General features: G+C 49.6%; 1 protein-coding gene across 1 annotated transcript in view; it reads left to right on the top strand.

Moving 5' to 3' along the window:
• DSCAML1 (DS cell adhesion molecule like 1) overlaps positions 1–25,989 on the top strand; it is a 340,859-nt gene that overhangs the window by 166,028 nt on the left and 148,842 nt on the right. The window lies entirely within an intron of this gene.

The following is a 25,989-nucleotide window of genomic DNA, read 5'->3' as shown; positions in this document are numbered from 1 at the left end:
CAAAAAAAAAAAAAAAAAAAAAAAAAAAGAGGGAACAATCTGTTGTCAGGAGATACTGTGGGAGATGAAAAAGGAAAATTGAAAAAAAAAGGAAAAAACATAGTTTGGGGAACTTCCATACTGTTTTCCAAAGTGCCTCTACCAATTTACATTCCCACCAACAGTGCATAGGTTTCCCCGTTTTTCCACATCCTCCAGAGGAATTCTCTCTTGTCTTTTTCATGATAGCCGTTCTAGCGGGTGTGAGGTGATCTCTCAATGTGGTTTTCATTGTGTTTCCCTGATGATTAGTAATGGTGAGGATCTTTTCATATGCCTGTTGACCATTTCTCTATCATCTTTGAAAAGAATGTCTGTTCAGTTCCTTTGCCCATTATATAATTAGGTTATCTGTGGTTTTGCTGTTGAGTTTTATGAGTTCCTTATATTTTTGGATGTTAATCCCTTATCAGTATATGGTTTGCAAATATTTTCTTCCATTTGTAGGTTTCCTTTTCATTTTGTTGACTCTTTTTTTTTTTTTGCGGTATGCGGGCCTCTCACTGCTGTGGCCTCTCCCGTCGCAGAGCACAGGCTCCGGACACGCAGGCCCAGCGGCCACGGCCCACAGGCCCAGCCGCTCCGCGGCACGTGGGATCCTCCTGGACCGGGGCACGAACCCGCGCCCCCTGCATCGGCAGGCGGACTCCCAACCACTGCGCCACCAGGGAAGCCCATGTTGACTCTTTTGCTGTGCAGAAGCTTTTCAGTTTGAAGTACTTGTACTAGTATAACATACGTGTGTCAAAGGACATAGATTACAGGTGTAGGGCTTGCTGATTTTCCACAAAGTAAACATATCTGTGTAATCATTGTTACTCAAGAAATAGAATGTCACCAGCACCCCAGAACCCCCTTGTGTTCTCCTTCCGGTCACTAACTTCTCCCTCCCTGAAAAAGTATATTCTTTTGGGGCTCTGACTTCTTTTGCTCTACCTTATATTTGTGAGGAACAAACTCCAATGTCCATCAACAATAGAATAAACAAACTGTTCTATATTTATACAATGAAATACTGTACAACAATGGGAAGGAACAAACTTATATACACCAGTGGCAGTATGGCCTTCCCATTAAGGACATGAGGACTATTTGTCAGCACTGAGACTGACCAGAGATCACTGAAATTCTTGGACTGCCAACTGTGGCCACCTTCTTGAGCCCCTGTGTCAGCTCCAGCAGCAGGGTCGGTTTCTCAAGCTCTGTCTCTCCTTCAGGCCATGGTCCCGGTGACTTTTCAAACTGCTGAGAGTGCCAAGCAATGCCCCAGTCCAATTAGACAGTGGATAGTAAATTGAAATGGAAAGCTTGGTAGGTCGTGAGCACTTCTTCACTAGAGGCATGTAAGTAGACATTAGAAGGCTGCTTACAAAAGACATTCAAGCATCAAATGGCCAAACAAAGGGCTGCAGCCACAAAGCCTGGCAGCGGGACAATCTCAGGGCTATGTGGATTAGATAAAAACGGTGATTGCTAGCTGGCTGCTGACCCCAGCTCCATCCAAGTGAGCAAAGCTTTCTGTCAAGAATCTGCGGGCTCCCCTGGTGGCACAGTGGTTGAGAGTCTGCCTGCCGATGTAGGGGACACGGGTTCACGCCCCGGTCCAGGAAGATCCCACATGCCGTGAAGCGGCTGGGCCCGTGAGCCATGGCCACTGAGCCTGCGCGTCCGGAGCATGTGCTCCGCAACGGGAGAGGCCACAACAGTGAAAGGCCCGCGTACCGCAAAAAAAAAAAAAACAAAAGAATCTGCATGTCCCTGCTCTGCTGGGATTCCCCATGCTGCTCCCAGCCCTGGTGGGAGTAACACTCAGTAAAAGAACACTCATCAATGACCCAAGGGTCATGGATGAGGACACTTTAGCCAATAGCAACTTGGTCACCTGGCCTGGTCAGGTGTGGGAAATTGCATTTGTGAGGCTTTCCTTCCCAGGGATGGGATACTGCCTTTCCACCCACTTGGTTGGGGCTTAATGAGGTCCATGCCCAGGTGTACTTCCTTCTCTGTAACCCAGCCAACATGGCCTCAGTGAGAAGGGAGGGCATCCGGGGAGCTGCCACCCTGACGGTGAGAGACCTGCTCCCACCTCTCCCTAAAACTGACCTTGAAGACCAACAGGTTCAAGTCATTGGACTTTCCCCCACCCACTCCCCTGTATACACGCCTGCTTCCATGAAATCTTCCCCAACTTCAAGAAAGCAAACTCATTCTGGTCCGAAGTTCACGCAATGAGTGTTGCAAATAGGATTAGCATTTGCTAGCTCCCCAGCAGGCACGGCGTCCCAGACTTCAGGGTGTGATGGGGGTGCGGGAAAAGGAGACAGAGGCCAGCAGCTCTTCCCCAGGATGAAAGGCACGGAGAAGCATCTTCTTTCCATTTCAGCATCATTGTCGCCTTCATTTGCTCATTTCACCATCTCAGCAGCCCATCGGGAGGGCATTCTTGTCCCCATTCCCCAGAGGGGGAAACAGCACTGCCGGGGACCTAAGTCACTCCCCCCAGATTGACAGATCTTTGGGCCACGTGGACCAGAGGCAGCCTGGAAGGCACTGTTCCACTGTAAGTTCTTGGCCAGCTTTCTCCTGGGCACAGTGATCTGACCACGAGCTGCGCCCTCTGTCTGTCTATGTCCTCAGAGCTGCCCCCTCGCCCCAGCCTAGCCTCCAGCCTGACGCTGCCCCAGGCCGGGCTCCCTGCAGAGCCAGTGCCCACCAGGCTATGAAGGGGCAGATGCCGGGTCTTGTGTGGTGATCCATGGCTTCTCCTTGGCCACGTTGGCTTCTCCTCCCCCAACTCCAAGAAACGAGCCGCAGTCTGTTTCAGGTCAGCTCCCTGAATGTCCAGACCCTTCCCATGGCTTCCGCTGGAGCCAGGGAGAGCAACCTTGGCTGGGCACCCCCAGGCCACGGGCCTCTGTCCCAGCATCACTGTCCATCAGCTGTGGGACCTTGAGCAAGTCACTCAGCTATTTTGAGCCTAGGTTCTTCTGAAGTCCCACGGGAATAATGATGCCTGCCCTGCCTACCTCAGGAAATTGCTTGAAGACTCAACGGTAGGGTATTAAAGGGGGGGAGGAAGAGAAGGAACCCAGAATCCGCTGAGAGAATGAAAGCTTTTTCATTAGATAATGTGGCTTTGCTTTAGCATCACCTGGGGAGCTTGTAAAACTCCAGATGCCCAGGCCACACCCCAGGCCAGTCAGAATCCAGGCATCCAGGTGGTTCCACCGAGCACCAGTGAGTTGAGAACCAGTGGTGTAAAGTCCTCTACCCACATGAGGGGTATAGGCAAGACTGTCAGTTCATCTGGTAACCCACTCACCAAGGCGCTATCCACACTGGGCACTGGGCTAGATGCTGGAGCTGGAAAAGGGAGCAGGCACAGGGCCCTTGCTCTCAAAGAGCTACAGTGTCTGGAGAAAACAGACCTTAGACGAATAACCACCCACATGGGTGCGGAACTGCCCACGGGGAGCATGCTCTGTGGGAAGAACATGCAGAGACATACAAATCTCAGGGGTCTTTTCTTCCCTGTGGCCCCTTCCCTCTGCTCTTTCCAGGGAAGCATGCAGGAAAAGTAGTCCTAAATGTCCAGAGAGCCCCTAAACTTCCCCAAAGCCCCGCCCACCCCAGCCTCCGGATCAGGATGTAGCCCATAGAACTCAGTGGCCCTCCCTCCAGACTCCCCGCATTTGGTCAAGGAAAAGGGTGGCCTGGGGGCTGCCTGCAGCCCAAACCTCAGTGCTCTGCAGGGCCTACTCCCAGCCTCCCCTCGTACCCTCCCCTTGTTCTGGCAGGAGGCAGCCGGGAAGAGCAGCCTCAGTCCCAGACCCCCTGGGGCGGGTTATATTTGGATGTTAAAAGTAATGACACATCTCCACGCAGTCCCCCCTCCCTCCTGCCTAACATGGTGAAGTCTCCTGGCAGGGAGGGGGCTGGCTTATATTTAGGTCTGGCATTCCCTGGTAGGCATCCTGTTCTGAAATGGAAATTCTTTTAATAGCTAGCCAGCCCCGAGCATTTAATGAGCTGGTGTTTGACTTTTTGATTTCTTGTTCTTGGTGGAGGACTGTGAGCTGCCTCAGCTAATTAGGGGTCCCCCCGCCCCCTGCCTCACAAAGCCTCCTATTTTTTGAGCATGGGGAAGAGGAGAGAGCACTCTGTTATTTCTCAATGTCCCCTTTCCCTTTTAGGTTTCTGAGAACTTTGCTTTCTTGTAGAAATTCACCTCTTCCAGGAAGTCTTCCCAGATTTATCCACCTGCCTCCAGCCACTCCTTACCATTACTCCAAAAGGGCCCTTGAGTCTTTTTCTGAGGTGCCTGCTATGTGTCCCCAGCAGCATCAACAGCACTGCAAGAATGCCTGTCTCCTCTTTGGAATCAAAGAATGTTAGGACCGACTTGACCATCTAGGGTCAAGGATCCTTTTAAGAATCTGATTTTAAGGGCTTGTGTGTGTTGCAGAGGGAGGTGGGTGATGACAGGGAACATGGACCCTCTAGCCAGAAAAAAATATGCGTACACACAAAACGCGAACACAATTTCAGGGGTACGTGGACCCTCAAAAGCCCACCCATGGACCCTAGGTTATCTAATCTGACCTCCTTGACTCACAGTAGAAGTTATGACCAAATCAGAGATGGAAAGTGATTTGCCCAAGGTCACACAGCCAGTGGGTGGCAGAACCGAGACTTAAACCTTGGTCTGTTCTGTCCCCCTCACCCCACCATCCTTCTTCCATCAGCACCGCTGTGTACTGCCTCTTCAGAGGCTCCTCCCCCACCCTCCAGGCTGTCAGCCCACAGGGCCCAGGGCAGGGGGCTCTGCATTCAAAGGATGCTCGCCTCTTTTTTTTTTTTTTTTTAACATCTTTATTGGGGTATAATTGCTTTACAATGGTGAATCAGCTATACATATACATATGCTCCCATGTGTCTTCCCTCTTGTGTCTCCCTCCCTCCCTCGCCTCTTGATGAGGACAATGGCTTCTCTGCAAGGAGACACAGGCTGGCTTGGTCCTGGGCTCACTGAGCCTCTGCAGATGCCAAGGGTATGGAAGGAGGGAGGCATGGCATGTGGCGGTAGACCGTGGCAGGGGTGTCACTGGCCCCTCGCTCCTGAGCATTCCAGTGTAACCAACCAGTATTGATCTCCTTATTACCTCCTGGAAGGGCAGCTTCATCTGTCAAGCAAAACTACCTTTGTATCTGCAACACAGGAATTGATCCACAGCAGGGCTAGTGGTTGGTATGTTAGGGCTGGGGGTGGGGAAGCAGGAGAAGGAAGCAGGGTGGAGAAGAGATTGATAGCATGATGCTGATGTGGAGAATGAAAATAGAAACCTTCCAGACTGATGGGAAACATCTGCCTTGTCTGATGATATTTCCTGAGTTCTGGGGTGGGGATAATGCAGTTTGAAATTTGGTGAGCCATGGGGTTTGGCGTGCCTGTGCTGGGGAGAGGGGGAAGGAGGGAAGAGGCTCTCAGCCTGGCCTGGGAGCTATGTCCGGAAAGCCTCCCCAGACGTCCAAGAAGCGAAGACAGACCCTTTTTGTTTCAGCATCCTTCGCTTTGATTCTATCCAGAGTTTATTGAACACCTACTGTGTACAGAGCGCTGTGCCCGGGGCTGAGGAGCATTCGGAAATGAACAAGGATGGCTCCTGGCTCCCCAAGGAGCCTTACATCCCATGGAGGGACAGGAAAATTCATAAACTACTCCAAAATTCAGCCAAGGAAAAGGCCGTTCAGAGAGACGGTGTTACGGGGCTGTGGGCAAGGTTAAATTCCACTTAGGAGAGCTAGCAGTTTCCTACAAAACATGCAATATGTCTTAAAGGCAGAATAGGACTTCATCAGGTAAAGCAAGGAGGAGAGGGCACTTCAGGGAAGGAAATGACTTAAATAAAGACCTAGAAAGGAAAGAGGAGTTTCTACAATTGTGTAAAGTGATTTGACAACTGCTGGGTATGGAGGGAGGAGAGAAAGGAGTTAAAGAGAACAATAGTGTGTCTTGCCAAGGCACTAGAAGGATACTGATCTTTACCAAGCAAACGAGCACAGGATATGAAGTGTAGCAGAGGGAAATGATGAGTCGGTTTGACTTCTGTTCAGTCATCCAATAAATATGCTGGTATCTCCTGTAGGCCAGTGCTGCATCCCGCTCACGGAATACCATGGTGATCAGACATGGTGCCTGCCCTCGTGGAGCTTAGAGTCCAGTTGAGAGACAGACATTTATCAAATAATCCCCCAAACCACAGTGTAGGGCGTTGCACTCCAAGAGCTCAGGGGTTCATGAACTCGCTAAAGAAGTGGTGGGTGGCTGAGATCTGAAGGATACGTAGCAGAAGGCAGAGACGAGCGTTCTGGGCAAGTGAGTGGTGCATGCGAAGGCCATGGCCAGCAGGGAAGGAGGGAGGGGAGAAGCGTCACCCTGCAGACTTTGAGAAGAGGCAGGTCGGGGCCAGACTTGGGGGTGCTTCATGGGCCATGCTGAGAGTTTTGCCTTTTTCTAATTGTGCTGGCCAGTGTGGGCAGAAGCTCTCTCCCGTGCTGCTGGGGGTGAAGGTGGGGTGGGGAAGAGGGGTACACAGGTATATCCTCCTTGGGGGGTAACTTGGCAGGAGATAGAAACGTTGGGAATGTGCATGCCCTTTGACTCAGCCATTCTACCGCTAGGAATCCCCCCTGCAGGGATGTAAGCATCCATCAGCACACGTGCAAAGAGATCTACGTACCAGTTTGTTTGGGGCTTTTTGTGGTTTTTTGTTGTTTGTTTTGTTTAGTTTTGTTGTTTTCTGGGGGCGGGGGGGTTGCAGCATTACCTGCAGTTACAGAAACTTAGAAGCAACTTCAACTCTCAGGAATAGAGAGCTGGTTAGATAAATGGATATAGCTGTGTGTAATTGAATACCGGGCAACCATTACAAAGAATGGGGTGGCTCTGTGCATACCGGTAAGGAATAACCTCCCCAAGATTATTTTAAGTGGGAAAAGAAAAACAGCAAAGAAGAGGCAAAGTGCACACCGGACTCCTCTGGGAGGTCTGTGTCAAAGACCTCACACCTCCACTACCCCTTCCTTCTGAGTCTGTCCTCACTGCCTGGCCCCAGCAGCCCTGGCTCCTGCTAAGCAATGCACTGTCACCACATTTGGGGTTGGAGAGAGGAGAGGTCGCCCCCAGAAACTAACTAGAGATGGTTGTTGACGAGGTCTCTGTTGCCACATCGATCCCTTAGAGGACCAGAAAAGAACCCTCACCGCCCGCCCAGCACCTAACGTCTAGGGCCCTGGGAGGTGTGCATGTAATGTGTAGCTGAGAGGGGAAGGAAGCACATGTGACCGGAAGATGCAGCTGTAGCAACAAGAGGGGGCGGGAGAATTCCCTGTTGCCTCCACGGTAAAGGAGCAGAGCGGTCAAGAGTGTCTTGTCGGCATGGAAAGTGTGCACGAACAGTCCATGGCCACCAGCCACAATTCCTCTCCCCAAGCTGCTGGCTGGGAACAGCTTCACAACCCAGATGCAGACAGTGCTGGCGCCCCCTTGAGGAGGCAGGTTGCTTCATTGGGTGTGTTTAGGGGTTTGTTCCTCTTTGGGGGGCAAGGTGGGAATGGGATGGTTTTCAGGTCAAGAGTGATCGCTGGGGTACCCTTAGAAGTTCTGGTAGGGAAGTTCATCAGTGTAGGTTTTGAGGGTCACAGGGAGACCAGGCCAGATCCATAGACCCACTCTGCACTGGCCCATTATGGCCATGGGAGAAGGCCAGAGTGCAAAGCCAGTCTTCCCAACCCTTAAACGTTACACCTACCACTTCATTTCATCCAGCAAATACTGTATATAAAGTTAAAAGGAGGGCTTCCCTGGTGGCGCAGTGATTGAGAATCCGCCTGCTGATGCAGGGGACGCAGGTTCGTGCCCCGGTCCGGGAGGATCCCACATGCCGCGGAGCGGCTGGGCCCGTGAGCCATGGCCGCTGAGGCTGTGCGTCCGGAGCCTGTGCTCCGCAACGGGAGAGGCCACGGCAGTGAGAGGCCCACGTACCGCAAAAAAAAAAAAAAAAAATTTAAAAGGCAAACTACAAGTCAAAAAAAAATTATTTGAGACAAATATAGCAATGGGTAACAATTAAAATCCTTCAAATATAGTACTCTTTTAGATCATTAAGAAAACATTAACATCCGAAGAGAAAAAGGAGCAAAGAACATGACAGAGAGTCACAAAATGAAACAAATCTATTTCAAGAATCAACCTCACTAGTAATCAAAAATGCAAATGAAAAACAAGCTGCCGTTTTGCCCTTTTCAGTGTGGCACGTATTTTAAAATATATAATGCTCAGTGTTGGCGAAGGTGAGAAGGACACTTCAGCAAACTGCTGAGGATAGTAAAGCTTGGCACAATATTTACAGTGTTATGTGTCAACACTTCTGGCTATATGTGTCACAGAGCCTTAAAAATAATAGTTCCTGTAGACCTAACAATAATTTCATTTCTAGGAATTCATCATAAGGAAATAAACAGAAAAATACAGATAAAGGTTTCTAATAGTGAAAAATCAGAAGTGGTCTAAATATTAACAGGGGTTGTTTAAATACATCCCAGGGCTTCCCTGGTGGCGCAGTGGTTGGGAGTCCGCCTGCCGATGCAGGGGACACGGGTTCGTGCCCCGGTCCGGGAAGATCCCACATGCCGCGGAGCGGCTGGGCCCGTGAGCCATGGCCGCTGAGCCTGCGCGTCCGGAGCCTGTGCTCCGCAACGGGAGAGGCCACAACAGTGAGAGGCCCGTGTACTGCAAAAAAAAAAAAAAAAAGAAAAAGATAAATACATCCCAGTACGTCGGTGTAATGGACTGTCACCTGGCCCTGAAACATACTAGTTTATGAAGACTGTGCCAAGATATTAAAATGTTCTCAGTTGAATGCGAAGACAAATGAGCAGGAAATATAACTATGTACAGTCTGATCTCAACTCTACTGAAATATGTGTATATGTGAGTGTGTGTTGTGTACGTGTGTTTAAATGCACATATAAAAGTTTTAAATGATATTAAGGAAATTCACTGAACTCTTAATAGGGAAAGTTGGATTGTGGATTTCAATTCTCTTTTTTATATTTCTCAATATGTTTCAATTTTTTCATAATAAGTATACTTTATTTTTATGGTCAGAAAAAACATGACAATAAAAGTTACATCTATTTTCAAGGCTGTGTTAACCATACCAGATCATTAAGTATTGATGTCATCTCTCCGTTGTGGAATTGCTGTATTCCACAGTTGCATTGCTGGAACTTTTCATTTGTTCATGCATATCTGCCACCCAGATTTCCCCCAAGGTCTCATCCGCCTGCCTCGCCCACAGTCTTGGCTCAATGCCCTTACATAGGAGGTCTCAAAGCACATGCCATGGGATCAGATGTATACACCACAATGCGGATGAAACTTCTGTTAGCTTCCCTGACTGACCTCATTTCTCAAGAGCTGCCTTCCCTCTGATGCAGGCAGAGAGCGGAATTTATATATATATATATATATATGTATATATATATATAGCAGCTATTTTATTTATTGAAGTATAGTTAATTTGCAATGTTTTGTTAGTTTCAAGTGTACAGCAAAGTGATTCAGTTATACATACATATATTCTTTTTCAGATTCTTTTCCATTATAGGTTATTATGAGATATTGAGTATCGTTCCCTGTGCTATACAGTAGGTCCTTGTTGTTTATCTCTTTTATATATAGTAGTGTGTATTTGTTAATCCCAAACGCCTAACTTATTTCCCCACTACTACTGCTATCCCCTTTGGTAACCGTAAGTTTGTTTTCTTTGTCTGTGAGTCTATTTCTGTTTTGTAAACATGTTCATTTGTATCTTTTTTTTAGATTCCACATGAAGGTGATACTATATGATATTTGTCTTTCTCTGTCTGACTTCACTCAGTATCATCTCTAGGTCTATCCATGTTGCTGCAATTGGCATTATTTCATTCTTTTTTATGGCTGAGTAGTATTCCATTGTGTAAATATACCGCGTCTTCCTTATCCATTCATCTACTGATGGACGTTTAGGTTGCTTCCAGAGAGGAAGTTTCAAACTCGCCACTTAAAGAGACTGCAGTCTCTCCCAGTTTAAAATGGCCTGTTGGGATTTAATGAATAAATATTCTTGCGAGTTCCCATTCTTTATCGAGAGTCTTTCTCCCCTACTGATGTGACCTCTGCGTTCTTCCTATCCAAGATGGCTTCTGGGTGCAGGGGAAACACCCATCCCTGTGGCGTTTGGAACAGACCCCTCTGGGCCCTACACTGCCCTCTTGCTGCGAGGTCCTGCCCTCACCACCTCTCCTGCTAAGGTCTACACAGCTGGTGTGACCCAAGGTGTATTCTCTTAGCAAAGACGAGCACTGAGGTGCTGTGCATCCACCTGCAACTGGCTGCTTGTCTCCGGGTGCTAGCCCCTTCCTTAAAGCCTCTACTTTTGAACCATCCGAATTGAATTCTGTTTCCTGCTGGGGCCCCAGCTGATACAACAGAGACACAGCCTCGGCTGTGGATGGTGGCTCCCAGGTGGTCAGCATCGCTTAGGAGCATGAATGGCAGAAACCCAGACCAGAGCCCCAGATGGCGTCACTTTGGTTCTGCACCTCCTTGTACACGCCTTTTTCCTGAGATTGGTAGGCTGGCTTCCCACTCTAGGCTGATGGGCTGCCACCCTGTCTGCTTCTCCTTCCCCTTCCTCTGGGCCTGTTCTGGCCCAGTCTCCAAGATGGATAGACTCAGCCACAGAGCACCAAGAGGCCGTGCTGGGGTCGGGAGACAAGGTGATGGGGAACTTGTCGCTGGAGTTGTGGACGGCCAACTGGAGAGTCAGTACTGCCCTGCCTCCTCCATCAGCTCCCGTGCCTCCTTGTGAAACAGCCCCGTTTCTGGGTGGTTGGGCTCTCAGAGCTGGTGCCTAGAATACCATCTGGTTCAGGCCATGGTGAGCTTGCTGAGGACAGGACTATGATTGAGTCGTCTCTGCATCCTCACCAGTAAGCACTGCCTGACTAAATGAGTCCACGCTCTTCCCTAATCAACTCCTCTACCCAATTCCACTTCCCTCCCAGAGAAGGAAGCCATGGTCTGACAGGCACATTTGAGGAACGCGGACATCAGAATCTGAGTTCAGACTCCCTCCTCGGGTAGCAATGATGGTCTGGATGAAAAGTCATGGAGATAAATAAGATCTCTAAAATCTCCTGTAAACACAGAGAGAGGGGGAATCTGACATACCGATTATCTGTGGAACCAGAGCAAGGTCGGGGTGGGTGGGATGAGTGGAATCTGTGTCAATTAAGAATGACTTTTTCTAGCAATGAGTGTATTATATCTAAGGGTAGAGAGACTGTTCCAGTGGGTTTTATAGCTGTCTCCAATACTGGAAGGGGTATCGTATGGAAAACAGATCACACTTATTTCAAGGTATAACTACAGTCAGTGGGTGAATGTTTAGGGAAGGGGGTTTGTTTGATCCCCAGAGCTATTCACAAGTGGGACGGGCAGCCTGGAGGTAGGGTTTGAGCAAAGGCTGAGTGACCTTCTCCAGGAGGACTGAAGATTCCTTCTGGGGGCTACAGAGGCCCAGGAAGGAAGAGAAGGTATTCCTAGCTCCTGGTTTCCTCTCTGCTCCTCAGAACCCACTCATGGGGAAATCTCAAGAGGGAAGGAAAGAGCCCTGAGAGGGTGGGAGCCCCCGACCCCCAGCAAACCTGAGAGTTCAGTGAGGAGGGGTCATGGCCGCTCCAAGAAGGATTCCCCACATACCCCACAGAAGAGCCCCACCTTGCGCTCCCCATTACACAGAAGGGAAGACTGGGCCTGGAGAGTGGAAAGGATAATAAACCGTTGCTGTGTTCTGAGCACTTACCAGACCCTGGGCCAGGCGTTGTGCACACACAGCCTCTGACCCTTACAACTGCCTGCAAGGAGGTCGGGGTTGGCTCCCTTGACAGATGAAGAAACCAAGTCTCAAGGAGATTAAGTGACTGCCCCGCCCCTGATGGCACAGCAAGAAAGAACCCACGCCAGGGTTCAAATCCAGGTCTGCCTGGTTCCAGCCCATCACAGTGCTCCCTGGGGTGGGAGGTCCTCACCCAGACAGCTTGAACTAAAGCCAGACCCCCTTCCCCACCCTCTCATCTCTCCCCATCACGTCAACCTCCCTGCCTCTTGTCCAACCCTCCCTCCCAAGCACCTCCCTCCTCCCCCTGCAGGCTACCCTGACCTAACACAGAAATCTAGTCCAACAAAGACAGACTCCGTGTGCCCAGGACTAAAAGAAGCCAGGTGGCAGAGTAAATGAAAGTTGGCTGAGGGCCTCTGCTTAAGTGCTTTTTCATTCTGCCTCGTCTCTGCATTCTGGGCTGGCTTGCACGTGACTCCGTGCGCGGGGAGAGAGCGCTGTGCGTGCTGCAGAGGGAAGCCCTCCAAGCTGGTGATGGGCAATTGGTACAAGAATGTGGGAGGCCTGAGCTGAGCTTCGGGAGACGAGGGCAAGGTCAGCCCCATCTTTCCCAGCCTAAACAGCGTCCCTGGGAAGTGTTTGTCAGACCAGCCCTGCCTTGGGGTAGGGTAGGGGGTACAGGCAAGGAGGAGGGTCATGCTGATCTAAAATCCGGGAGGGTGAGGGAGGCAGAGCAGAAGGAAGAGAATACTCTTCAGCCCCTCTGATCAGGTCCCTCCCCAGACCTACAGCCAACAGACAGCCACAGGCCAGGCAATGGCGGTCCCCAGAGCACCTGCCTCGTGTCCCCATGGCAGGGTGCCCTGGATCCCAGACAGGCCTGGTTGCCAGGGACGCAGGGCAGGCGGACTGGCGTGGGAAGCAATCTCCTTCCATTTCCGTCTCTGGCTTCTCCATCCTGGGCTCCCCGGACGATCCGGCTACTTGGATCCCAACCTCATCCTCCGCTAGAGCCCTTGGAGGGAAGCTAGAAGTTGAAGGAAAGGGGAGTGGAGAGCAGGATTCAGTGAGGGAAAAGATGTCTGCGAACGGGCTTGGCCCACCCCATTCAAGCATGAATAAATAAACAACTGCAATAATGAGGCAGCCTCCCTGCCACACAGCTCCACAGCCAAGAGAGAATTCCTTCAAAAGAAAGGAGCGGGTGTGGGTTCATTATTCATGAGCAGGGCCCTCCAAGGTGGGGCCTCTGTTGTTTGTTGCAATTTAACACAGGCCTTGATGGAGAGGGAGGGGTGGGGGGATGCAGGGAGGGAGGGAGATCTCTGGGCAGCTGCCAAACGCATTAAGGGGTCAAGTTCACAGAATCAGCCCAGAAACACGGTCGGTGCAGTTTGTCCTCCTCTCTAACAACGGTCGGGGAGCTGTGGCCGTGTTGGGTCACACACGGCACCTCTCTCTCCACCCCCTGGTACATGAAATAGTTTATGCCACCAAACGTTCAATTCGTCGTCATGTACTGGACACCTGCCATGGCCAGACTCCGAGCAAGTGTGCAAGGCTCCTGAAGACGAGTGAGACGCCTGCATTACCTGCAAGAAGCTTGTGCTCTAGTGATACCAGGGCGTGGAAGGCGGTCTGCTTAGGAGAAAGACCGGGCTTTGAGTCAGACGGGCTTAGGTTTGAACACCAGCTCTGCCAGTGCCCAGCCGTGGCACCGGCCCATTAGAGCTTCCTTGTCAATTAAATGGGGATAAGAATGCCTTATCTGAATTGTCATTTTAAGGATTATAAATAAGGTGTTTGGCACAATTCCTGACACATAGTAGATGCTCAGTAAATTAGAACTGCTGACGGTAGTAATAGCATTTGACCTTCCTACAATATCTTGACCTTCAAGATCATTCAGGAAATTGCCTAAGGTTTTCTGTTTCTACCCCAAAGTTTGACATTTCTTAGAGTAGCCCTTCTTATCCTGAACAATTCCGCTATTGCACTTCGCTGGAAGAGAGGAGTTGACTTGACCTTTTTGAATGTGAAAATCTTCCTTCAGAATGCATTCTGCTGCATAACCCTTACGACATTAGCCTGATGCATTAGGAAATGATAAAATTAAATCGCTAACATTTACTGAGTGTTCACTATGTGTCAGGCACTGTGCTAAGTCCCTTATGTCCATTATCTCGTTTAATCTTCACAGCAAGCTCTGACACAGGTAGCTCTCTATTGCCATTTTACAGATGAAGAAACCGAGGCCCAGAGAGGATCACTTGCCCACAGTCACATGCCAAGTGACAGAGCGAAGGTTCAAATACGCCTGACCCTGAGCGCTCAGCCCCAGGGCTGTTTACACGTGAATTTCCTTCCCCTTGGAAGCCACGTGAATAACATGTGATGCAGGATGGGGGCGCCCCTGATGGACAAAATTAGGACCAAGTTTAGCAGCCGTTTTAGGGTGAGCATTGCAGTACGTTGAGAATTCCCAGGCCAGGAGCTGGAAGATTCTGACTCCCCTCCATAGCCAGGTTGGTAGACTGTCCGCTCCTTCTGCTATGGGGCCTCACTGCTCTCGAGTCTTAGCTGTGTGTGAAGTACTTGCCTTACTGAAGACAATGAATTACTCAAAGGCAGGGGACTGGCAACCAATCAGCTAGCACTTATTAAGCAACAGCTGTGTGCCTAGCCTTATGCTGAACGCTGCAGAGTCTAAAGAGAGGGACCCTGCCTTCAAGGAGTCACAGGCAGGGAAGGAACAGACACACGCACACGCATACACATACGCATGCACACCGAGATACCAGGTTACCTGTGCCCAGGGCCTGACGGGGAACGGAGGGAGCGCTCTTGCCCAGCAGCAGACGGACTGTCTCCTTGTATCTGAGGGCACAAAGTAATAGATGCTCATATCTACCTGAGAAAGTGAAGTTCCTATTTTTAGAGATCACCTAAAGGGAGCACCTCTGGGCATGCCCCCCTAGAGGTGCCGGTTGGGAGGTGGGAACAGGGGCAGGAGATGCAGTGGTCCTTTTGCTAAATCTATGCCTTTAAAAGAGAAATGAGCTGGAGCTTCGTGGGTGGGTGGCCTCATCACAGCAGCAGGAAATGCAGTGAGACTTAAAGGTAATCCTTCCAGCTCCTGTCCAGGATTGAACACAGGGCCCTGCTGTCCTGGGAAACCTAAACTCAGAGAAAGGACACAGCTGGGTCGACCTGGACCCCAGTGTGCCCAGATCTCTCCAACCAGGAACAAATGAATCAGAACTGGCTCTGGGAAAAAATATGAGGATCTTCCCAACACAGATACCTTGCCCTTCGGGTTTCCCCTTTCCTGGTGAAAGCTGCTCCCACCCATTCAAGAGGGTGAGACCCTCAGGTCCTTGTCCCTTCCTTTATAATCAGTGCTTCTTCTCAGAAAAGCCTGGAAAAATTTATTTTTACTAAGGAGTAAATAACAGAACACATTTTATAGTGTTGCCTCTCTTGGGGGTATTTGCATTTAAACCAGGATCAAGTGTTTAAGTGAAAGGAATAAAACACAAATAGTGGAATTTCAGGTCATAGTGGATACTGAACAGTGTTTTGGATGGCAGAGTGCTTCTGGATCTTTCATAATGGTACCACCTACTCTAAATGTAAGCTAGTCCTGACCTTGGGCATCTCGGCTTGGCCTCAGCAGGTTAAACTTAAAGTAAGTCTCCCTGCTAAAGCGTTTCTGCCCGCTCCCCCAACCAGCCCTAGGGATAGGGCCTTTGGACCCTGGTTTCATGATAGGCTGTGGACGGTTTACAATCCAGGGTTGGGGAATAAATGTGAGATTCTTAGCCTTTAGGTCTTTTTTGTCTCTCCGTTTCTGAGACCAGAAATGCTGGACCAGCACAACTAGGCATCCTAGCATTTGGATCTTACTGTGATTTATTTAGAGCTGGAGGTGGGGGAGGGACAGAGAGGAGAATTAGTGGGTGAGGGATGGGGGAGGGGAACAGCTGCTCTGGAGCCTGCTCTGTGGGTATACAGCAAAATTGTGGCTTTCAGTACTTTTCAAGGGACAGCCTCATTCAATAAATTCCAGCTGAGGGGGTGGGAACTACCCTCAGATGATTCCTGCCCTCCCACCATCCTCCTGCAGTGGCCTCCAGAGACCCTTGCCAGTGCCCAAGCACAGTGGGGCCCATGGGGTCCTATCACCTTGTCTCCACTCCACCTCCTCCTTCAGCCCTGGCCCCCTGGCCTCCTTCAGAGGCCAGCTAGGGCAGGAGGAAAGGTCCCCGGCCCTTCGTCAGTCACCTCTCCTTGGCTGGCAGTATCCAGGGAAAGGAAGCCGCCATCTCCACGGCCACGTGTCACAGTTACCAGCAATGCCAGGAGATAATGACAGGTTGAGTGTTCTCTGCCTGGCAGGAGCTGCATGCAAATGACTGGGCTCTGAATGGGTTTAATTGTCACTGCCTGATGTGGTGGCTCAGACCACCCCTCCTCCCTCCCCTGGCGGGCGGGGAGAAAAGAGAGCAGGGAGCACAGGAGATCCTGTGGTTTGGGGAGGGAGGGTTGGCTCAGAATGGCCTGTGGGACCCAGAGCCTGAGGGCGAGGGAAGCTGGCATTTCCCCTCTGCGGGACCAGCCTGCTAGGGCACAGCTGTGAGCGGGGAGTGGGGATTCACTCCCAGACATGATCCAGAGTGAGATGCGGCTCTACAACCGTAAATCCCTTTACGCATCGCAGCTCAGCCGGGAGGGGCTGTCACGTGTCTGCAAGATGTTCCCGCTTGGCCAGCCAGGCCCCGGAAGAGAGGGGAGGGGCTGCAAAGAACAGGCAATAAGTGCCCTCCCTGTGTGCCTCACGCAGCCCTGCCCCAGCGCACACTCCGGGAACTCTGACCACGGGTGCTGGCAGAGCCAGGGCACAAAGACCAGGCAGGGAAAATGTGAGGGTGATCAGCAGTAGAGAGACAGACGATGCTTATGGAATTCTTCCTTCATTTCAGGCATTTTCCTAAATCACTGCTTATTCTCAGAATTAACTCATCCACTTCTCACCATATTTCTATAATGTAGGGTCTGTCAGGAGCACCCACCTTATCAGTTTGCAGATAAGGAAAACAAGGCCTAGAGAAGTTAAGTACAGTCGTCCCTCGGTATCATTGGGGCATTGGTTCCAGGAGCCCCCACGATTACCAAAATCCGTGGACACTCCGGTCCCTTATATAAAATGCCGTAGTACGGTGAATACAGTCGGCCCTCTGTATCCGTGGACCCAAAACCCATGGATACAGAGGGCTGACTGTAACTTGTTCCAGATCACACACTTTGGCAGAGCCAAGATTCAGACACGGAACATGGCCCTACACTTTGCGCCCTGCCATTCCCCTCCGTATGGTAATGCACCACTTACCCACTGCTCTCCTGGAGTCGTTGATCATTCCTGGATGCTGCATGGGGCTTTGGTGTCTGAGCGCATATCACTGTTGGTCTGATGTTCGTACATCTGTGTGTGTTCTATGTCCATCTTCTGACCCAGCTGAAAGTCGTTTGACCCAACCAGAGCCAGGGCCCTGCAACGCTTACTGAGTTGTACCCTGAATTGGAGTTCATCTTGATGCAGAAAACACAGGGTGGTAGCAGATATCTTGTGTCGAGGGGAGAAGGCTGGGGAAGAACTCAGTGAACACGTTCACACAATGTGGAGAGGGGCCGGGGTGCTGCTAAGCAGGGAGGGCTCTGAGCCCCTCACAGGGGCTTTATTCAGAGCATCATCTTTTCCACTCATTCCACACATTGGAGTTCCATGTAGAATTTCATTTGGAGGAAGGCATCCATACCCTGAAGCAAAGTATCTGACACTAGAAGGTTTCTAAGGCCCTATTCCTTAGTTCTAGAGTCTAAGTAATAAGGAACCACTGAAGACTTTTGACTGGAAATCCCCTTCCAGTCAATAGTGTCCCAGGGTTAGGAAAGAGTGTAGACCAGAACTAAACTTGGACATTCAGTGGCCGAGGGCTGGAAACCCACAAAACCAGAAACCACCCAAAAGTTTACCCCAAGCTGCAACAAAATGTTTCATGTTAATAGGTCAGAAATTCTCTAATCACTGAAAGGAGACTGATGCTGAGTTCTGTATCACTGTGATAATTCTGTGATTCCACCATGTTAGTGTTATTTAATGTCACTGAGTGATTACTTTCCAGGTGTTTACATTCTTAATGCATTTATCCTTGCAAAACTTTGGGCGCCAACGTCAAAAAAAAGACAACACCGGAGACCCCACTCCAAAATGGGATAGTCAGAATCCTTCCTCAGAACTCTCAGAGCTCTCAATCAGTTTAGACCAAAGCAATTCAGCCCTGATTTTTTTTTTTTTTTTTTTTTTTTTTTTTGTCTGCGTTGGGTCTTCGTTGCTGTGTGCGGGCTTTCTTCTAGTTGTTGCGAGCGGGGGCTGCTCTTCATTGCGGTGCACCGGCTTCTCACTGCGCTGGCTTCTCTTGTTGCAGAGCACGGGCTCTAGGCACATGGGCTTCAGTAGTTGAGGCACGTGGGCTAAGTAGTGGTGGCTCGCAAGATCTAGAGCGCAGGCTCAGTAGTTGTGGCGCACGGGCTTAGCGGCTCCGCGGCATGTGGGATCTTCCCGGACCAGGGCTCGAACCCATGTCCCCTGCGTTGGCAGACGGATTCTTAACCACTGCACCACCAGGGAAGCCCTCAGCCCTGATTTTGAGATGACGACAAACATACCTTGGGTTCTATGTAATTGCGTCCCCAGGATGCTATAATGAAAGTTGGCACTCCTCCCCTCACCATGCAAAGTGCTCCTGTTGCCTCTTCTTCAACCCCTTTCCCCCACCCCCACCTCAAACCCTGAAATGACATAGAAAAGGGCAAAGAAATGTTTGGAGTTTACATTTGGGGAAAAAGAGATGAGATCAGTTTTGATAAACCTGAATATAGACAGAGACCAAAAAAACAGAGTTTCTACATCGAGTCAAGAACTTCCAAAGTGGGCAAAAAGCATAATGGAGCCCCAAACCAGTTCATCCTAGTTTCCAATACTGCACGTTGGATAGCTGCCATCTCCTAGATCACCCTAGACACCCACGATATAGCAGGATGTATCTGGGACTGGGAAAATAGGAAACCTGAGTTCTGATCTTTCCTCTCCTCTTCAGTCCTAGGCAAGTTGCTGAACTAATTCCTACTCTTCAGTTAAATGGGGTAATGAATTCTACCTGTAGGATATGGGGAAACATTAAGCTTCTACGAAAACTGTTATCGTTCCTTATTTTTACGTTGTAAAAATGCATTATACCAAAAGGTAATTCCCTTAGAAACCTCAGGATGTGACTAGGGTGAGGAGATCTCTTAGGCTGGCATTCCAGATCTCTTAAGCTTAGACAGCGGGAGAAAGGAGAGCTGGAGAGAATGTTTGAAAGTGTTGTATTCTGCTTTCTGTCATAAGCAGCAACCATCTACCCTGTTGGGAGAATATTTTTAACAACTAAATGACCAATAAATGTTTAACTTATCAACCATATATTTCTTGTATTCCTCCTACAGCGTCCAGCCTAAGTTTATGGATAGGGCTAGATCCAATGTGTCCATACAGTCAATAGACTTAATGTGTCTTTGGTTGAATTTTGTCCTTCTTCTTACTTTAAACAATGACAATATTCCCAAAGGTGCAAAAAAAAGTGAGTTTATGGAATATGGTGCTGGGGTTGACAATTTTCTTTTCAAGTTAGAGAAGGAGCATTTAAGCTGCAAAGAGAGAGGAGGTCAGGAGAAGGCAGCACCTAAATGAAAATTCAAAAGTAATCCACGGAAGCTCCTTCTCCCAGGCTGACAATAGGCCCTGGCCTTGAACTCAGGTTGCGTCTTAACTGCTCAGGGCCCTGGTCCCATACACCTCCCTTCCAGTCTTTCTGGCAAGTAAGGTGACCGAGGCCCTTCTGGCGCTGTCCCAGGTCCTGAAATGCCACGGATTCTCATCTTGGTGATGGAAGTGGCTCTGCAGCTCTCCCCTCTAGTCAGCTGTTATGTGGAAACTAATTTCCATATAATAACATTTTGTTTTTTGTAATAAATCATAACCACAGTAAGGTGACTGGGTTATGTCATGATTTGCAAACATACAGAATGTAATTATAATATGTCTGAAAACCTCCATGCAGAACGGTGCAGTTCCAGCCCCAGCACCATCTAATAATAATAAAAATTTATATTGTGCTTTACATGACCACTCATCACAGTAACCGTTCTATGCCAAGGGAAAAGAAAGCCCACGGCAGTGACAAATTCACGGACATGGAAACCTTATAGATGCCCAACTACCTGATTCCAAAGCTAAAGCTAGCTACTGGGCTTCCTCCTCTTTTTTCCTGTGAACCTTTTATAGTAACAGACTGGGTGTCCAGGTTTGCCTCTGCATTCAAAACAATGAGCTCTTTTTGGCGTTTCCTTTTTATGCGTCATTACATGCACGTGCCTCCACCTTGGCTGATGTTATTTCATAGGGATTAGCTTTTCGAACAGCATACCTATGTGGTTCCCTTTCACATCTTTCTCCCTGTGTCCTTGTCTCCCACCTCCCACGCCTCATCTTATTTTTCTAGAACGCACGGTGCCACGGCTTTCTGTGAGCATAGTAAAGCATGTTGCATGGGCAGTAACTGAGACACTCACTGGTATTCATCTTGCATGTGTTTCCAACATGTTCTCTCATGTTGAATTTCGCCCAAGCGTAGAAATATATTATTGCGTGTCGAAGTGGGCTCTCCAAAGCTACTGTCTGTCCTCCCCAACCTGCTGCTTCTCAGGCCTCTGGCACATCCCGCTGGGACTTTTTTCTGAGAGGAATTGCAAATCTGACAGATCAGAAGATGCTCTGAGCTTCCAGGGAGGTTGTGTTTCCTGGTAGCTATCGCATTAAGCATAGAGCTTATAGTTTCAAAAAATCTGGACTTAAGAGTAGCATTCTTCACCATCCAGTACCTTGAGATCTTGTGTAATGTTCCCCCATGTCAGCTGCAATGGTCTTACTTTTATTGTGTGTGTGGTGGTGGCCGATCGCTAAGATCGTTTTGCTTAGGGCTGTGAGATTTGCCTTCAAACCCCAAATGGAATTCAATCCACTGCTTTCGGCAGGAGCTATGGGCGTGTATGTACATCTCTTTCCCAGGTATGTCTGCACTTATTGATGCTGAGAGTGGTCATTTATCACGGACAATACAGAACCAAGAAGAGTTTGTTATTAAGTTTCTTGCTCCCATGTGATTTGTCTTAGAGCTTAAGACATGACACTTTGTTCCTTCGCCACTTTTATCTGCATATTTCCACACCTGCCTCCTCCTACCCCTTCACTTCAGGAGGTTTTTTGAGAAAAGGTGGTCTTACGTTGGTTGCAGTGCTTGAAAGGTTGCCTTCGTTACTGTGCACGGGCTTGGCAAAACTCTACCTCAGGGTGACCTACATGAGGGTAGAGCTAGGGATGGGGATGGGCTGACAAGCTCTTCCTGACTGTGAAGTGAGATAGGAAAATACATCACCGGGGAGGGGGGTTCATCCTTTGTCTCTTTGTCTTTTCCACGAAAAAGAGATTTTTGTGGAAACACTAGGTGAGGCCAGTCCTAACATCTTAGGGTTCTGGGATATCTGGGAGGTCTATCACAGCCTATCCACAGGAAGGAATATTATGTAGTCCTTAAAATGGTGTTTTTGCAGACGATTTAATGATACAGAATAAAAGCTCTTACTGTAATATAAAGTAGGGAAAAAATAGCACATAAAATTGCATATGTTATCAACTTTCTATCTCATGTTGGTGGGGCTACAAATAATTTTTATTTTCTTATTTCTGCCTTTCTGAATTTTCCAAATTTCTTACAATGCATATGTATATTTCAATCAGAAGAAAAAGCAGATATTTTTAAAAGCCCTTCAGAGACAGGGGCTCCACTGACTTCCTTGATCCCTATTCTAGTGAGTCTCTTTCCAGCCCTCCCCCAACCCCACTAGGAAGAAAGCCTTTCTCATTAAAGCTCCCCTACAGCCTTCCTTCACCCTCATCTCTTCAGAGAAGTGTCTTAAGGAAATATCAAAGGGTGTGTGTGTGTGTGTGTGTGTGTGTGTGTGTGTGTGTGTGTGTGTGTCTGATTGTGTGAGTGAAAGAGAAAGACAGAGTAATCATTATATCAGGAAGGAAGAAACCCACCATAGAAATGCAAAGCAGAGCAGTTGAAGAGAAAGGCTAGAGTGAACTACAGAGGAGTCCCATCTTGACAAGAGTAACAATGAGGAATTAAAATCCCACCACAGAAACTGTCAGAGGGCAAGGGCTGAAGGGAGAACTGAGCAATAGAGAGGGTCTATCCAGAGGGGAAAGGACTCACCCTTTACCCTTCCCTGGCCCCCTTTCTTCCTTAGATCCAACCACATAGGACTAACAATAAGACGTCTTGGGAGTAGAAGGAGGATGCCACAAACTAGGGAGGGCCTGGGAAGTCCAGACAGAGAGAAAGGACCAGATAGCTGGAGTCAGAGAAGGAGCTGGGGCTGCTGCAGGACCTTAGACGGAGGTCATCTGACCCACTGGGAACACATAGAGCACAGATGTCAAAGCCAGAGCACAGCCCCCTGTTTTGCAGAAGAAGCTGCTGCCCAGAAGGAAGATGTGACTCTTGCTGGAGTCTTAGGACAAGAGGCCTAAGCAGACGTGCTCGCCCTGCTAAGAGCATCGCAAGTTGGACGGGCTTCTCCACCAGGGGCAGCATCGCTCACCCCCCACTCCCAACCCACGTGGGTGTTTGAACATGGTGGGGTGCGGGGGAGCAGGCAGCATATCTTATTGTCAAAAATGACTGGCGCTTAGCGCGTGAAGAGGAAGCCTCCTTTTTTGCCTGGGGTAGACTCACAAAGGAAGGTGCCTGCCCAAAATGCCAATGTTGCCCCATATCGAGAAACAGCGGGAGATTTAGACTGACATGGAAAAGGGGGCCCAATATCTGTGCATCTCTCTTGCAGTTCCTTGAAGTTTACCTTTAGTGCTCCTTGCTCCTTTTTCTTTCCTCTGGCAAGGCTGAGAAAGGCTGGTGGATAACCATGCCAGGTGAGACTGGGCTGCCTTTTTAAAGGGCACTTAGAAATGCAGCTGATTCAATACAGTGGTTTGAGGAATATGGGAACCCCACATCCCCATGATGAGCAGAAAGAGGAGGCTCCCCACTTTGCTTCTGTGAGGGCCCCAAACCTAGCCCTGGGTCTTTTCCTAATAAATGAGGCTCTAGTGCTGGCCTGACACTAGACCTCTGGGACTAGGGGTTATAAGAAGCCTGCGAACTGGCCTGGGTGGCAGTCAGCCTGATGCTCCCACTGCAGGGAGGCCGGGAGCCGCTTCCATTCTCCCATTTCATTTGTCAGACTCTAATTAAGGGACCTGCACAGTAGGCTTGAGGTGCCAGCTGAGTGACCCGTGTGCACAGGCCACCGTGAGGCGCGTGGAGAGGCAGCTTCGCTGCTGCCTGGGGGATCTACCTTTCCAGGGAAGGTGTGCAAGAGGTGGGGACAGGTGGGAGGGGGTAGAGCAGACAGCTGTGCTGGAGGGCACAAGATGGCTGTTTTTCTTGATACTGAGGCCAGAGTTTGCCCACCACTGAGCATCTCTCTGTGTAGAACAATTTGGTCAGAACTACCAAGGACGGGACAGGCAAACTCATGGCCTTTGACCCTCTATCAGTGGATTAGGAAGCTGGGCCACTCCCCCTACTGTCCCCTCTCCCCTCGTAAGTGACTCGTGAGTGCCAGGTCCTGTGCTGGACACTTTGGTTGGCTGACTTCATCTCATCTTCACGCTTACGTCTGAGATGGGTGCTATCAGCCATTTGTGGGAGAGAACACTGAGCCTGGAGGAAGTGACCACACACAGCGACAATGTCAGGGTTCACGCCCAGAGCTGCCCGATGCTTGAGCTCTTTCTCTTGAGCCCTGTCAGGGCAGCAGGTTGCTGCCGCAGCCAGGAGCCTGGGCTCTAGAGCCGGGCTGCCTGGGTTCAAATCCTGCTTCTCCATTTGTTAGCTCTGTGACCCTGAGGCATCAGTTTCCCCATCTGAAAAATGGGCTAATAACAGTTCCTACCTCATAGGGTTATTGACGGGACTATATCATTGAATACTATAAAGCACTTAGAACACTGCCCGGCACATCGTGGGTTCTGCGTAACTATTAGCTATTAATACAGCGCCCACTGTCCATTAGTGAGCCCAGCCTTCCATATCCAGTCTTCAATAGTGAGGGGCCTTCACAGTTAGATGTCAAGGGTGAAGAGGTCTTTGTAGCCCTGTGCCAGACCCCATGAGAGATCCCAAGGAGGGAAAAGACACAGCCCCAGCCCTCAGGGGGCTTTCAGGAAAATGAAAGACCCTGGACATGCATGTCAGCATACAGACACACACACACACACACACACACACACACACACACACAGAGGCTGTTTGGCGTTCTTAACTGACACGGCATCCAGGGGGAGGGGCACTGTGAGTTAGGGAGCAGAGGGATGACAGGCTAGGACTTGGCAGAGAGAGTGAGATGGCAAAACCCACAGCCCAGAGCTGTGGAGAGCCCAGTCTGGGACACTGGGGCCCCGATGGCTGTTGTCCAAGGCCCCTGCCTTTCTGATCGGCACAGGTCCCACCACCTGTCACCCCCAAGTGGAGACGACCAGCTCAGATCAGGGGCCCGGGGCCCGACCTGGCCCAGGGCATCCATGCCAAGGCCTGTGGCCCGACCCCCAGGCTGTGGCCTCTCCTGCCAGGTCCTTCTGGGGCGCCCCCCTTACCCAGCCCTGCCTGCCCTTTGTCCAGACCTGCCGGAACCCACTTGGAACCAAGGGCAAAGTCCTAACAGCCTGTAGCCTCTGATTGGTAGCCTTCAGCATGGAAGTGCACCCTGGTAACGGGCCTGGATGCACCAGGAAGCAGAGTGCCAGAGAAAGAAGAAATCCCTGGGAGCCGCCTCCCTGGGAAGCGATCCCCCCTCTTTCCGGAATGTGCAGCGAACAGGGCTCCCCAAGCCTTCTGTGACACAAGCGTCTGAAGGAGAGAAGTTAGACGCTAGCACCGGAGTCCGCTAAAAGCCCGTCAGAGAGCAGAGGTAATTTACGAGGAGGATGCTGTAGCAATGCAGGCAGAGCAAAGGAAGCAGAGGGAGTGCAACCCGGACACACACATATCAAAAACAGAAGCGTGGGTTCCTACCTCCCCACGTCCCCAGACATATAATATTACAGATCACAGCTTGCATGGAACTCGCATATTCCTGCAGCTCGGATGTGATACGGTGAATGCGTTGTGACAGTAGCTGAGTGGATTCTATGTGCTGAACAGATGTCTTCTAGCAGACGAGGTTTCTGTGACTGTACCACGTTTGCTTTCATCAATTATACATCACTCCTCATCACAGAGGCAGGCGCTCATGACACTATGCAGCGGTTAGGTGAGAAACCCGGCCAGATTGAGAAGCGAAGGGCACACTTTGGGGGAGCTGGGATGCCCACTGGGTCCTGGGGGTGCTGGAACCACCTCTTCTCCCCAAAGACCGCACATCACTCCTCCTCCCTGCTACCTCCTTCTAGTTCTTAATACCCGCTTTCCTATTACTAGCTGAGCTAGGGTCATTATTTTCCCCATTCGAAAAATAATTATTATAAAATATTTCAAATTGTGTAAAATAATTAATTTTATATATCCATCAGCCCATCAGTCAGATTCAACAACTGTTGAGATTTGTCCACGTTAGCTTCTTGTCTCTCCCTGACGTCAAGTGTTCAAGTGTTTGAAAATTAATCCCAGGCCTCCTGTGATTTCACCTCTATACAACTCCGTGTGAATCTTTAAAGGAAATATGGCTGTTTCCCATAGAACCGTATGGTCATTATCACTGCTTATAAAATCAACAATATTTCCCTGTCCTCATGAAGTAGTCAGTCTGCACTTGAGGATCTTTGGGGTTTACAGCCACGTGT

The sequence above is a fragment of the Neophocaena asiaeorientalis genome, unplaced genomic scaffold (genome assembly GCF_003031525.2).
Source record: "Neophocaena asiaeorientalis asiaeorientalis breed wild unplaced genomic scaffold, Neophocaena_asiaeorientalis_V1.1 scaffold479, whole genome shotgun sequence".
Classification (NCBI taxonomy): Eukaryota; Metazoa; Chordata; class Mammalia; order Artiodactyla; family Phocoenidae; genus Neophocaena; species Neophocaena asiaeorientalis.
This window is presented reverse-complemented; position numbering and strand designations above follow the sequence as displayed.